The sequence below is a fragment of the Prionailurus viverrinus genome, chromosome X (assembly GCF_022837055.1).
Source record: "Prionailurus viverrinus isolate Anna chromosome X, UM_Priviv_1.0, whole genome shotgun sequence".
In the NCBI taxonomy this organism is placed as follows: Eukaryota; Metazoa; Chordata; class Mammalia; order Carnivora; family Felidae; genus Prionailurus; species Prionailurus viverrinus.
In genome coordinates this window covers 28402287-28417639 of record NC_062579.1, presented here as the reverse complement: position 1 = coordinate 28417639, position 15353 = coordinate 28402287, and the positions used below count along the sequence as shown (strand labels likewise).

Genomic DNA, 15353 nt, shown 5'->3' with positions numbered 1-15353 from the left:
TATTGGGCTTGTCCAATTTATGTGACAACTCTGTCCTTGTACAACTGATCTTTTAATAGAAGTACTATGTTTTATCCATACCACTATAAACATGGATTATTGGTTTCACTTGTGCATTATAACATTTATCAAGATGATTTTACTCTTGAGTCTGCCATGTATTGTATTGGCCCTTCTACACAGTTTACGGTCACTGGCCAAGGTGAAACAACAAAATCTGGTGTTATAATCCAAGTTGATACAAGTAAAATATAGGATAGGATGAGACTATAAAGAAGTTTGTAGCAATATAATGAGCTGTCAGAGACATTCAAATAAACATATGTTATATGTAAATGAATTGATTTTCACCTTAGTTCTGCATATTTTCCCATAAAGCATTATGTTTTTCTCTTTACAACTGATGTGCATTAAAATATTGTGCAAAATATACATATTGAGCACTGTCTTGTTTGACCAACCCTAATCATTCTATTCCATCATCCTAAACACATGTATCAGATAGCCCTATTCCAGATTAAATTGTATTTCTCTATGCAATTGTTTTTTCTGTATGATGTCCTTTTTAAAATGAAATTGAGAATTCCTCGATAGCATGAATCATTACTTCTATATATGGTGTATTTGTGCTAAATGTAGTGATCAATCAAAATTCCATTAACTGTCCAACTCTGTTTAATTAACATTTCTCAGATTAGATAACACAGTTTACCCACAGATACCATCATCATTGTTATCTTAGAACCAAAAATGTTTTCTGCTTTAACAGTGATTACAGGAAAACAAGGAAAAAAACAAACAAAAAAAACACGATTCCAGCAAATGCTGTGGTGCTCTGCCCTTCTGTCCTTTTCCCCTAGGATGTAATTTCTTTGTGCGAGGCTCCCATCCTCTGGGTGGGCATGGTGGGGTAACTGTCACCTTTTTCAGAGAACCAATGTCAGATTACTAGAGCTGCTGAAAGCCTCAATTGCCTTGGAAATTTATGGTCCCCTGGGTGATGCTGCAGCCAACGCCCCGTGGTGCAGGAGTTTGAAAGCCCAGCTTCTTGGCTTCAAATGGGACAAAAACTCTGTGGTGTAACTTTGTCTCCAGAGGATCCCATGGGATCAAGGTGAGGTTGGAGCTTAAATTTCATTTTATTTGGGATGACTGATTCCATGTTCTGCTTTCCTTCTTCCCTTCCTTGTTTTTTCCTGGCAGCCATTCCTTAATAAACCACATATCCATGAATCTTCATCTAAAAGTCAGCTTGGGGACAACCTTACCCAGGACAACAACCAAATGAACAAATACAACCAGTATCACTTAAAACTTTTATAAAATGATGTGGAACTAAAGAACATAAGACTGAAATAAAATTCATTCTGAGAATGAAACAGGAATAAATATATTTTTTTAATGTTTAGTTTTGAGAGATTGCAAGCAGGGGAGGGGCAGAGAGAGGGAGACGGCTATGTACTGACAGGCTGTCAGCAAGGAGCCAGATGTGGGGCTTGAACTTAGGAACCACGAGATCATGACCTCAGCTGAAGTTGGACGCTCAACAGATTGAGACACACAGGTGCCCCGGGAATAAATAGTCTTACTTCTTTCTTGTATAAAACCAGCTCGTTGAAGGTGATAACATTGATTTTACATACTCCTCAAAGTAAAGAATAACCAACAAATACAAAATTCATTTGATGACATTCTTCTATAGAGTAGCACATGATATAGAAATTATACAACTTACACAGCATGGGAATATGGACACTTTAAACACTAACATCATTTTTATCAAACATACATGAAAATAGGGGCACCTGGGTGGCTCAGTTGGTTGAATGTCTGACTCTTGATTTCAGCTCAGGTCATGAACTCACAGTTCGTGGGACAGAGCCCCATGTATGGCTCTGCACTGACAATGCAGAGCCTACTTGGAATTCCCTCTCTCTTTCTCTCTCTGCCCCTCCCCTGCTTGCACTCTCTCTCAAAATAAATGAACTTAAAAAAAAAAAAAAAGACCTCCTTTAAAAAAATACATTAAAACAGAAAAGGGACTTGCAGTCAGCAATACTAATACTCTACAATTTAACAAAAATATTTCTGGGAAAATAGGGCACTTTATGGTACCTTATCAGAGAATAATGGTATTATTTATGGATGCTCTATGCCAATCCATATAGCCAGGAACCATTAGTGGTAGACGATTTAGTCTAAAAATATTCAATATTACAGTAACAGTAAAATTACTGTAACATTGTATAGTAACAGCGAAGTGACTGTGACATTATGGGTTTCAATTCTATTTGGTAATTTATATAGCAATCTTCAGGCGTATGTGATTTAGAAGAGTTCCAACGGGCAAAAATCAGGATTGAGATTCCTGGTAACAGAGGTGATACGATGCAGATGTTGGTGGTGATGGAAATGGGCTTGAACTATTGGGGGCAGCTACTGTGCTGAGCATCTAAAATACATTATTTCACTTACATAAATTTTCTCAACAGTCTTTGAGGATATAAAGTATTAACTTTCTCGACTTTGGTTACAATAGCAAGGTCCAGAAAAAGTCAACAGTTGTTTAAAGTCATACAATTAGGAAACAGAGGGCCCAACTTCAAGTTCAACCTGTCTGAAACAAAGCTATACTCTTGGCCCACTGCATGAGAATGGTTAGCTTCTAGGTCTGTCTCAGTGCACATATACTCAAAGTGACCAAGTCAGGAAAGAGTCTTAGATACGACCATGGATGTAAGCACTTACCAACATTGCTCACTACCTTCTTTTATCATTGATTATCTCATTAAACAATATCATTTTAATACTTCTAGCTGTTCTAATAATGTTAAGTTATATAAGTTCCTATGAGAAGCCAGTTTAAATAAAAGCCTTTTTTTTGGAAGAAATAAATATTCTCCTGTATTCTCAGGAAGAAACATTTTATTTCAGATGCTGTCCTAAGTAAATAATAACCAACATTTACAAAAGCAACATAAACACATTCTCCCATTGGACACATGAAAATTCCTACAGAGGTAGAAACTTTGCAGGTGTGTATGGAAACAAAAGGGACTGCTGTACTCAAAGGGACAATGCAAAATAGGATGATAGGGAAAACTCTGGCTTCTCTCTATACCGTCACCATGTTAGATATGATTGTCATGTACAAACTATGAATATTTTAGTATGATAAATCAAACAGTAAATACCATAATGTACAGAAAGTCAAATATGGAATGCAATATTTATTTTTATACTTTGTCATTTCAGGCTTGCCTGAAATTTCTCATTAGTGATTGTTTTCCCTCTACCAACATTGTACTTTACATTTTTCTAAATTCACAGAATTGAAAGACTAGTAAAATAAACACATAGGTGCCCTTCACACAGTTAAATTACTATTTCACCACATTTGTTTCTCTCTCTTCTATTAAAAATTTATTTTCTTGGGACATATGGGTGGCTCAGTTAAGTGTCTGACTCTTGATTTTGGCTCAGGTCATAGTCTCACAGTTTGTGAGATCAAGCCCCACATCAGGCTCGATGTCAGCCCTGTCAGCAGCACAGAGCCTGCTTGGAGTTTTCTCTCTCCCTTTCCTCTGCCTCTCTCTCGCTCACTCTCTCAAAATAAATAAACAAAAAATTTTTTTTTTCTTAAAATGTGTGTGTACACAAATCGACCCCCTAAATATTCAGCCTGTATCTCCTCAGAACAAGAACATTATTCTATATAATCATAATCCTATCATCACTACCATCAAATTTAACATTAGTACAAGAATATTATCTAGTTTGTAGTCCATATTCAAGAGTCCCAGTAATGTCAAAGTCCAAACTGAGAAATTGATTGAAATGGCTTTCCTTTAAACCAAGACAATCTCTGTGTCATTCTTGGGTGGTCCTTCATTAATTGACATTATTTTTAAGAGTTAAAGCTACTTGTTTTTGTCTGAAATATTCTGATTGTCCTCTCATGACTGGATAATTTTTTATTTCGAACAAGAAAAACTCATATGTGCTGTGGCACAGTTCTAGTTCATCCCACCAGGGAGCCCAGCAGGTCAGTGTTCCTCCTTATTAGTGATATAGAGTCTGGTCATTTGGTTATGATGGCATCCATCAGATGTCCTCATTTTTTATACCAACATTTAAAATTATATATATATATATATATTTTATATATTTAAATTAAATTAAATTAAAATATATATATTTATTATATATATAATTTATATATCATGAAATCCTTATTTTTAAGATGTACAAATCAGTGGTTCTTAATATTTTACAAAGTTGTATAACCATCACCATTAATTTTTGAGTATTTTCATTGCTTACAAATGAAGCCCTATATATATTAACAGTCGGTCACCATTTGCCTCTCCCCTCAGACCCTACAAATCACTCACCTACTTTCTGTCTTTATGGATTTGCCTATTCTGGATATTTAATAATTGATTAGTAATTAGCAATGGCAAGTAAGAGCAGGTAATAAGTAATGTATGGATAAAATGTTGAGACCATGTAAACATCCCTTCCTCATCAACCTTTTATCCAGGGCATATGAAGTATATACTATGTGTTTCAGTTGGGTAAAGCCTTCTGGAAGGGCTCCTCCAAGTAGCGAGGTCAGTGGCTCTAAAGGTTGACAAGTACAGAGCCAGGTTCCAAAACTGAAAAGCCTCGTGTGAGATTTTATGAAGGATTAGCCTTGATTGCTCAAATGTTTAGTGGAATTCACCAATGAAACCCTCCAGGACTGGACTTTTCTTTGTGGGAAGATTTTTAAAATAATCATTCAATCTTTTTACTTGTCATAAAAATGTTTGTATTTTCTATTTCTGGTGCGCCTGGGTGGCTCAGTTGGTTAAGCGTCTGACTTTGGCTCAGGTCACGATCTCACCGTTCAAAATTTGAGCCCCACATCAGGCTCTGGGCTGACAGCTCAGAGCCTGGAGCCTGTTTCAAATTCTATGTCTCCCTCTCTCTCTGTGCCTCTCCCCTGTTCACGCTGTCTCTGTCTCTGTCTCTCTCCCTCTCTGTGTGTGTCTCTGTCTCAAAAATAAACAAACATTAAAATCAATTTATATTTTCTATTTCTTCTTCAGTTAGTTTTGGTACTCTGTGTCTTTCTAGGAAATGGTTAATTTCATCTAAATCATCTAATCTGTTGGCATACAGATTATTCCCTTCTTTCTGATTTATTTGCATTTAACATGTGTTCCTTTTTTTTAGGATTTTCTAGTTTCCTAAAGTGGAAGTTTACACCACTGATACGAAATCTTTCATCTTGTTTAATACAGGCATTTAAATCTATAAATTTCCTTCCAAACATTACTTTAGCTGCATCCCATAAATTTAGATATGGGGTGCTTTCATTTTCCTTTATCTCAAAATATTTTCTAATTTACCTTATGACTTCCTCGTTGATACATTAGTTATTTAGTAGCGTGTTGTTTAATTTTCACATATTTATGAAATTCCCAAATTTCCTTCTGTTAATTTTTATTTAATTTCATTGTGTTGGAGATCATATTTTGCATGATTTCAATCATATTTAAAACATAGAAACTTGGGGCGCCTGGGTGGCTCAGTTGGTTGAGCGACCGACTTTGGCTCAGGTCATGATCTCACAGTTTGTGAGTTCGAGCCCCGTGTCGGGCTCTGTGCTGACAGCTCAGAGCCTGGAGCCTGTTTCGGATTCTGTGTCTCCCTCTCTCTGTCCCTCCCCTGCTCATTCTCTGTCTCTGTCTCAGAAATAAATAAATATAAAAAAAAAATGTAAGACATAGAAACTTGTCTCATAGACTAGTATGTAATTATCATAGAGAATGCTTCTTATGCACTTGAAATAAAATGTATTTTCTGTTCTTATTACGTGGTATGTTCTATACCTACCTATTAAGACTGCTTAGTTGACAGTGTTTTTCAAGTATTTTATATCCTTACAGATTTTGTTTAGATATTCTTTCCATTATGAACACTGAGGTGTTGAAGTCTTCAACTATTATTTTTGAAGTATCTGTTTCACCTTTCAAATCTGTCAGTTTTTCCTTCATAGATTTTGGGATTATTTGTTAGGTGCAGTTCTGTTTTTAATTGTTATATAGTCCTGATGGATTAACAATTTCATCATTACAAAATGTCCATCTTTTCTTTAGCAACATTTTTTTGTTTTAAAGTCTATTTTTCCTAATATTATTATAACCATCCCACTTCTCTTATAGGTGCTAACTGCCTGGTATAACTTTTTCCATCCTTTCAATTTCAACTTATTCATATTTTTGAATCTAAAGTGTTTTGTAAACCATACACAGTTGTTTGTTTTTGTTTGCTTGTTTGTTTGTTTTTTACCTGACAATTTCTGCCTTTGGACTGTTTAATCCATTTACATGTAAGGTTAGTTTTTATTTTTTTGGATTTTTATCTTCTATTTTGTTTCCTATATATTTCATGTCTTTTTTTTTGTCTGTTTTTTATTGCATTCTTCTGTATTAAAGTGGATTGTTTCTATTATACCATGTTAATTGTTCAATGATTTTTAGCTGTTATTTTTTTAGTTAAAACTTTTTGGTGGCTCAGGATTACAATATGCACTTCAATTTAGCATCTATTCCAGATTTATACTTACTCAATTCCAATATGCTATAAAACATTGCTCCAATATATCTCCATTCCTTCCTTTTATTGTCACATAGAATTACATCTGTATGTGTTACAGATCCAGTAATCTGTGTTATAGTTGTTTTATACAATTTTATGCTTTGTAGGGGCAAGTGGGTGGCTCAGTCGGTTGAGTGTCTGACTCTTGATTTTGGCTCAGGTCGTGATCCCAGGGTGTGGGATCGAGCCCTGGGTCAGGCTCTGCACGGAATGTGAAGCCTCTAAGATTCTCTCTCTCTGTCTTTCTCCCTCGCACACACTCTTTCCCTCTCTAAAATAAAAATTATTTTAAAAAATCTTATGCCTTTTTAAGATGTTAAGATAGAAAAAATCTATTTAGTTTTTTATATTAGATTTCATTACCATTGCTAGTTCTCATGTTTTCTTCCTGTGGATTTAATTTATTACACAGTGTTATTTCCTTACTCCGTACAAGTTCACTTCTACTGCCCATGGCAAAATAATTCACATGTAACTTTACTTACACACAAAAAGGGTGGATATGTTTATTTAAATACTTAATGCTTACCATAACTAGTACTTTTATGTTAGTTAGGCCAATCAATGGGACTAAATCTGGTACCGTAATGTATATTTACAACCATCGAGGTCATCCATGGTGTTGACAGAGAGAACAATCTCTCTATCACAAGTGAGGACATCAAATGTCATTTTGTTAGTCATTAATAAAGTTACAGAGTTTTTAGATATTCATTTTTATTAAATCAAAACAGAATGACAAGATTCTTGATGATAATGTGATGCTCACTTACTTATTTGTTTTTTAATATCTTTCCTTGAGTGGAGAGAAAAGGAATAAAGTTATAGCTACTCATCTGAACACTGTAATAATCCACCATATATGTTATCTGGAGCCCATCAAGGTGCTGTTATTTACGAATATTCACAATCCTAGGAAATATATGCTATTAACCAATTTAGTGACCTTATCACTTATCTAAGTGTGCATAAATCCATGGAAGTATGTTTCACATGTGAATGTATTCCAATGATTTGTATCACAGCAAAGTAAGGGCAGAGAATTCTTCTTTAGTACATGAGAGATGCATCGATATTCATCAAGCCTAGAAATATATGTACATTTAGCAATATTTTAAACATATATCAATTTTTTTTTTACTAGTATCACCTCATTTTTAGTCTGCCCAACAATCTGGAAATAATCCCGTAATTGATGTAAACCATTTTTGAAATCTTAAAATCTCTCTTTAGGTCTAGTCTCACATTTTGAAATCATTAACTTTGATTAATATAGTATATCAGTACGTTTCATTCTTAATTTAAGTGTTCTTAGGGGAAAATATAGTGGTTACCATTTTATGGGATTTCCAGGAAAGAAATGTGACATAAAGCAAAATTTACCACCAAAATTTACCATTTGTGTCTATGCAGAGATATGTATATCACTTTTTTTTTAATATTTATTTTTGAGAGAGAGAGAGGCAGACTGCAAGCAGGGAAGGGGCGGAGAGAGGGAGAGATGGAATCAGAAGTAGGTTCTAGGTTCTGAGCTGTCTGTCAGCACAGAATCTGACACGGGGCCCGAACCCACGAATCGTGAGATCATGACCTGAGCAGAAGTCAGACGCTTAACTGACTGAGCCACCCAGGCGCCTCAAGAGATGTATATCATTAATGTACAAATAATGTGCTTGTTTTCATGAAGGTAGGTATATAAATTTATTATATTTCAAAAATACCCAGAAAAATTTTAACTTTAATCAGAAATACAAATTACTTCAATACAGTAAAGGGCACTATCTTTAGCCTCCAAAAGTAGAACTGCTAAATATGGCGGCTTGCTCTACAATGTGATTAATGCAATAATGCCTATTAAAGCTGAGTTGAAGAATTATTTGTAAGCTGAGTGAATCATTACCTAGTCTGCTGCTTGCATCATTATATACTTAATGTTTAATTCCAAAAAAACTTACTGCCGAAGCTCTAGCTATTAGATACAATATATGGGTCAGCATTTGCAACCTGATGAAACCAAACACTCAAACTCTCTCCGTGAGAACATGAGCTCATATAAAACAAACAAACAAGGTTATTTTTGCTAAATTATTTCTAGAATGCCATAGTGCACTTTACTTTAAAAGATAACCATGATCTAGCTAAAACACAGAGTAGGTAGTTTTTACATGTTAGTTTCATTTTCTCTCTTAGAAGGTTTCTGGATATATATGTATTTTTAATGAATGTAGCAAAAAAATTAAGAATTTATGATTTGAAATATCTGGAATCAATCCATTCTCAGGAAGAGGTTTTGTTTGTTTGTTTTTTGTTTTTCTTTTTATTAACAATAACACAGACTAAGATCAGAGTTGGTCAGAGTTGCAGGCCATCAACTCTGTGTCATGGTGGAATCTCCTCTAAGAGAATGCCTTGCAAAAAATCATTTCCCTAACTATTTGGCCAAAGACCTGAAATCCCACCTTGAATATACTCGAATATAGGCTGCACTAGTATCCCATTAGTTTATGCAAGGCTGAGATCAAGATCACTTATACAGTATATGTAAGACAAGTATCATCAAAACCTAAAGTAGAATCCTGAACTACCTTTTTCATTTTAGCATGGAAAAAATGAATTCAACTTCCTGTCACTGACACTTCTTTATGGAGACTTATCTAGAAGGAATAGGAAAACACTACATCCAGCAAGACCCTGGAAGAGCCCATTATCTGCAAACACCTATGTGAGGGCTACAAAATGCGGCTAGAGACTGATTCTCACAGTTACAGGGAGTATGTTGTTAAGATCAAAGGGCAAACATGTGCTGCTGGATTTGGAAATCAGAAAAGAAAACTCTTAAAATACAATAACCCTGGGTTAACAGTTGTCAAGACAACAACAGAGTATGAGAGGGGGAAAGACAGTCATCAAAGAAAGTATAAAACAAACAAAGTATGAAACCTAATAAATTTGCAATGGCCACTCAGTAAATTGATAAGGTTGGGAGTTTTACTAGGGACTACAAAGGCTCCATTTGGGAGATTAGTAAAACAAAGGATATTTTGTTAACATATCTGACATCTGCTCAGATCACGATTTCACCATTCCTGAGTTTGAGCCCCGTGTCAGGCTCTGTGCTGGCAGCTGGGAGCCTGGAGTCTGCTTAAGATTCTGTGTCTCCCTCTCTCTCTGCCCCTCCCCTGCTCTCTCTCTGTCTCTCTGTGTCTCTCTCTGTCTCTCTGTCTCTCTCAAAAATAAATAAAATTTAAAAAATTGATTTGATTTGCATTTAATTCACATGTATACTGCTTTTCTAAAATGTTTATTTATTTATTTTAGAGAGGGGGAGGGGCAGAGAGCGATGGGGAGAGAGAATCCCAAGTAGGCTCTGTGCTATCAGCACAGAGTCTGACACAGGGCTCAAACTCACGAATCAGGAGATCATGACCTGAGCCAAAATCAAGACTCAGATGCTTGACCAGTTGAGCCACCCAGGCACCCCCATACATACTGCTTTTTAATTTTCTTTCATTTCAAAGGTTTGTTGATGTCCAACATTGCCACCAGTCACCATGTCCTTATATTGATTCAATCAAAATCACTCTCTTTCACCACTTTCTTTTTCATTGTAACTACTATCACTGTAGTTCTGTGCTTCTTCAAGCGTCAGTCTGGGATAGTTTATTTATTGGGCTCTCCACTTCTAGCCTTTGTATTTTCATAGTCCCCTGACACATAAATATCTTTTCTCTCTCATCTATCTCCTTAGAGGCAAAGGCCAGTGAACAGCACATATAAGACACTTGGAAGTTGTGAGCACATACACGGATGGATGGATGGATGGATGGATGGATGGATGGATGAAGTGACTGACATCCTCATTCCGGATCCATTTGAGCTAACAGAAAAGACCACTTCATAGCCATCACCAGGGACACAACAAGTATACTATTTAACCTCAAATTAACATAGTTTGGGTTTACTGGAAGAAGCCAGTCCTGGGTTTAAAAGGTTTATTAGAATCAACACCTGTGTAAGAAAGAGGGTGGAGGTAGAGTGGAGAATAAGAGCAAGAAGGTGGGCTGCAGACTGTGGAGAACAGGATGATGTAGAACAGCCTTATCGGCCTAATAAGGCCAACTGGGCAGGGAGCTTGGGATTGCCTTTCAGAATTTCTGCCATTGGTCTAAAATGTCTAGCACTCTAAACCTGCCTGAGTCAGTCAGGGAATGCAGGCTTGCCTGGTGGAGTGTAACCTTAGGCCAAGTGGAGTTGTGACAGATTCTGTAGGAGCTGACAAATGGAAGTAGGTGGCTGACTTCATTCCACATGGTTGGGCAGCAAATCCTACCTTGAAGGCACAGTAGGAGGTTCAGTCCCATGGATTTCTTACTGATCAACCCACTTTTATCTTGATTTCTAAATCAGAAAAATCTAACAGGTGAGATGACCATTTGCACAGCAAGATGTACAGACTGCTAACCCCAAATGCTTGGTGGTTTACAAATGAGGAGGGGCATAGTGGTCAACTAAAGCAACTCTGACTAAGCGAGGAGAGACTAAGTGACTAGTCAAGGGCCTCCCATCTCTCCTAAATCTGTGGAGCCCCTTGCAGAACAGAGAATCTTGAGGCACTTGTTAGAATTCTACTGACTATAAATGTGAAATGCCCCTTCTTAGTCAATTTTCCTCTGACATAGCTCTTATCCATCAGTATGAATTCATGGTGTATGTCACCTATCACTCTTCTTTTGCAATGACTATCATCTGAATACTTAATGGCCAAGGTGATGATGCTGTATAGTATTTAAAGTTATGGTTTCAAGTGGGAGCCAAGTGAATGCAAGTAGACAATACTTTTACTTTGAAAGTAAGGGCATGACTGAGTCCTCCAAGATTCACTATGACAATATTCATCTTTAAATAAAATTCAAGCAGTTCAATGATTAATGTAAGCAGTCTGCTAAAATTCTGAAAAACTATTATTAAAAGCATTTTTTCTATATCAGTTTCTATTTGGTTGGAATACTGAAAGTGTTCAGGCTAAAGGTAAAGGTCAAAGAAATTTAAGTAGTAAAATTACATAAAATGAAGAATATTAAAATAAGGTAGTTGAATACATTTAATGAAAGTGTTAAAATAAGAAACGCTTACTAATATTGTTAAAGTTGGATGCAAATTCAAAAACAAGAAATTCCAACTAGTTGTACCACATTCTGCCTTCTTTTTTAGAAGTTTTTTTTTTGTTTGTTTATTTTGAGAGAGAAAGAGAGAGCAGAGGAGGGGCAGAGAGAGACAGAGGGAGAGAGAGAATCCCAAGCAGGGTCTGGTGCTGTTAGCATGGAGCCCAAAGAGGGGCTTGAACTCAAGAACCCATGAGATCATGACCTGAGCTGAAACCAAGAGGTGGATGCTTAACCAATTGAGCCACCCCAGTGTTTCATATTCTGCCTTTCTTTTAACTTGAGGGAAGTAAATGAATTTTGATTTCTACCACCCTCTGTAAGCATACAGCATAAGTATCAATATGACGTATCTAATGTGAAATGCTCAAAAATAGAGCAATAATTATAGAAAACTAATGGCCACATAAATTAAACCAGGTTGCAATGGGAAAGAAATACATAAGAGATCTCTAGGGCAGCAGGGATGCTGTATTTCTGGACCTGAGTGGTAGATACAAGAGTGTTTGTTAAGATATGTAAATTCATTTCACACAGTTTTATCTAAGTTGTTTCAAGAAGAGCAAAAACCTTTCCAAACAATTAATCAAAAAAGCAACCTCAAACTGATACTGCTGTGGTAGTTGAAAATTATCACCATGGAAGTATCATGTGCACTAAGTACAAATTTAGAAGTGTTTGGGAGTTTCTTTGCAAATGTGGAAGTGATGCTGGCATTTACAAATTGGGAATGTTGGGGCGCCTGGGTGGCGCAGTCGGTTAAGCGTCCGACTTCAACCAGGTCACGATCTCGCGGTCCGTGAGTTCGAGCCCCGCGTCGGGCTCTGGGTTGATGGCTCGGAGCCTGGAGCCTGTTTCCGATTCTGTGTCTCCCTCTCTCTCTGCCCCTCCCCCGTTCATGCTCTGTCTCTCTCTGTCCCAAAAATAAATAAACGTTGAAAAAAAAAAAATTTTTTAAACAAATTGGGAATGTTAACACAAACATCTCCCTACATTATCTCCAAATTAAGATTATAATCAGCAAAGACAGCAGGAAGTAACCTTTAGTAGTCAATAGAGAAAAACCCAATATCCCATTCCCCAAAGTATGTGAACAAAGCCCTTCTTACTAATAATAGATCAACAATACCAATATACTTGAAGGAATCTAAAATGCAGAATGGACAAACACAAAAGTCAGGATAGGTTTAAAAACAAATCTAAGGATTTAATACAATCACAAAAGGATAAACATAACTGAGCACCAAAAGGAATATTACAAAAGGCGGGGCTAGCGTCCACAGTCCTGCCACCTTCCTCCACACACAGTTCCTACTGAAAGGACAAGTGCGCTGGCAGAAACTAGGCACCAGTGTCAGGGCCGTTCGGGCCTTGCAGAACTTCTGGTGAAGAAGACCAAATCTGCTTTTGCCTGAAAGCCTCAAATGTCTGAAATACAATTAGAACACCAAGAGGGATTAACAGAATGTCAAACTTAATAAAATACTGGAAGTACTGAAAAGGGGAAATGGCTGTTCCTACTTCAGCTGGAATCTGCTGTGCCCAGAATCCATCCTCTTCTTGATAAAAACAGAATCCCCCTCCCAAGAGTCAAAAGGCCACATAGCCATGCAGGTACACACACTTGCACCTAGGCCTGCCCACGGGACTAAGCTTGGGTCAGTGACACATTGGTAAAGGTGATGGGTGAATGTCCTAGATCATCTCCTTAAAAATTTTTGACCTACAGTCCCCGCATTCTATTCTATTAGCGTAGAGATAACAGCAGCAGACTTTGGAAGCTGTACATTAAAGGTGACAGAGCTAGCCCACAAGTCCCAGACTACCTTCCCACTTCATTCCGTTGTGTGACATATGCGGGGAAAAACCCACAGACTAATTAGGCATATTATCTTAAAAACAACCTTTATTTATGTCTATATCTATGTACACATATATTTCTCCATACATACACACCCAGAATTGCATATATTTGCGTAACCAAAGGTAATATATGAAAAGATACTACATTTTTAATATAACATGTGACCATGTATGTGGAATTAAAAGGCAGAAAAGCTATTAATGGTATTTTCAACTTTTGCAATGTTTGAATTGTTATAATAAGCTCTGTTTTGTTATTTAAATGCCTGATTTTCTATGTATAAAGCAATTGAATATTATAACTGCAATCAAACATAATCCTGTTAAGGTATTTCCTTGATTAATCAATTCACATTTACAAATAGGTAAGGGACTGAGTAGCCAGACAGGGTCTGAGTATGGCAAGTTGAAGAGAACCCGACTAATAGGTCACTAGGCAGCAACTAACTGCGTGGGGATCCGACTTCTCACAGCTCTGCGAAGACCAGCAATCAGGCAGGTGCTCATAAACAGTAAGGGAGAGACAAAGTACAAGACATTGGAATTTCCTCTAAAATGAAAAGTCTCTAAGCAGGGCAGAGAACTATCACTGGCTCCAAAGAAAATGGGGTTAAAGAGAAGGAAAAAGGAGGAAAAGACAGAAACCAAATTATCTGTGGTTAACTTTTCTTTCTGCAACCTGTGTTAAAAGCACTATGATCTGGGGCACCTGGGTGGCTCAGGTGGTTAAGCTTCTGACTTCGGATCAGGTCATGGTCTCACAGTTTGTGAGTCTGAGCCCTGCATTGGGCTCTGTGCTGATGGCTCAGAGCCTGGAGCCTATTTCAGATTGTGTGTCTCCCTCTTGCTCTCTGCCTCTCCCCCAGTCTCTCTCTCTCTCTCAAATATTAAAAAAACAACATTAAAAATAAAAAAGCACTATGATTTTCATAATCTGAGAAGACATGGTAAATATCATATTGGAAGTTCCTGGGCTTTTGAAGTTTCTGTGCAAATTTTAAGCACTAACATGTTGCTATATGTGAATGATGAACAAATCACAGTTACGAAATTTTTCTGTTGATAGTGTATTATAATACACCGGTATCCTATGTTTTGGTTAAATATAAATATGCTACTTTATAATTGGGAATGTGTTACAATCCTATGCGTTGTCTTAACAGATCTACCATGAAAATAACGTTCTTCATAGAATGAAGGTGCCATTACAAACAGCCTTCCACAGACCTAGGTCAAGGAATAAGGAACAGATGATTATATCAGAACAAAGCACAGCCCCTTATGAATTCGACTCCCCCCCGTACTGCCAATTCTATCTATACACACAACATCAAGAAAGGTGGACAAATACACAGTGTTATGTACAACCCAGCCCCCCAAAACATGACAGACAATGTTTCAGGGGAGTATTCCAACACTGTCTTCAGTTACGATCTGTTAGCTGGTTATTGACATATTCTTGACATTTCCTATTGTCTGCATTTCAGCAGCCACAATGCTAAAATTCTGGATGGCTCATTGTTTTTTTTTTTTTTAATTTTTTTTTAACGTTTTATTTATTTTTGAGACAGAGAGAGACAGAGCATGAATGGGGGAGGGGCAGAGAGAGAGGGAGACACAGAACCAGAAGCAGGCTCCAGGCTCCGAGCCATCAGCCCAGTGGATGGCTCATTGTTAATG

The 15353-nt window shown here is 36.9% G+C and overlaps 1 protein-coding gene across 1 annotated transcript in view; it reads right to left on the bottom strand.

The window, feature by feature from the left end:
• The window catches only part of CFAP47 (cilia and flagella associated protein 47), a 566656-nt gene that overhangs the window by 379026 nt on the left and 172277 nt on the right, over window positions 1-15353 (bottom strand). The gene's annotated exons all lie outside the window — the stretch shown is intronic.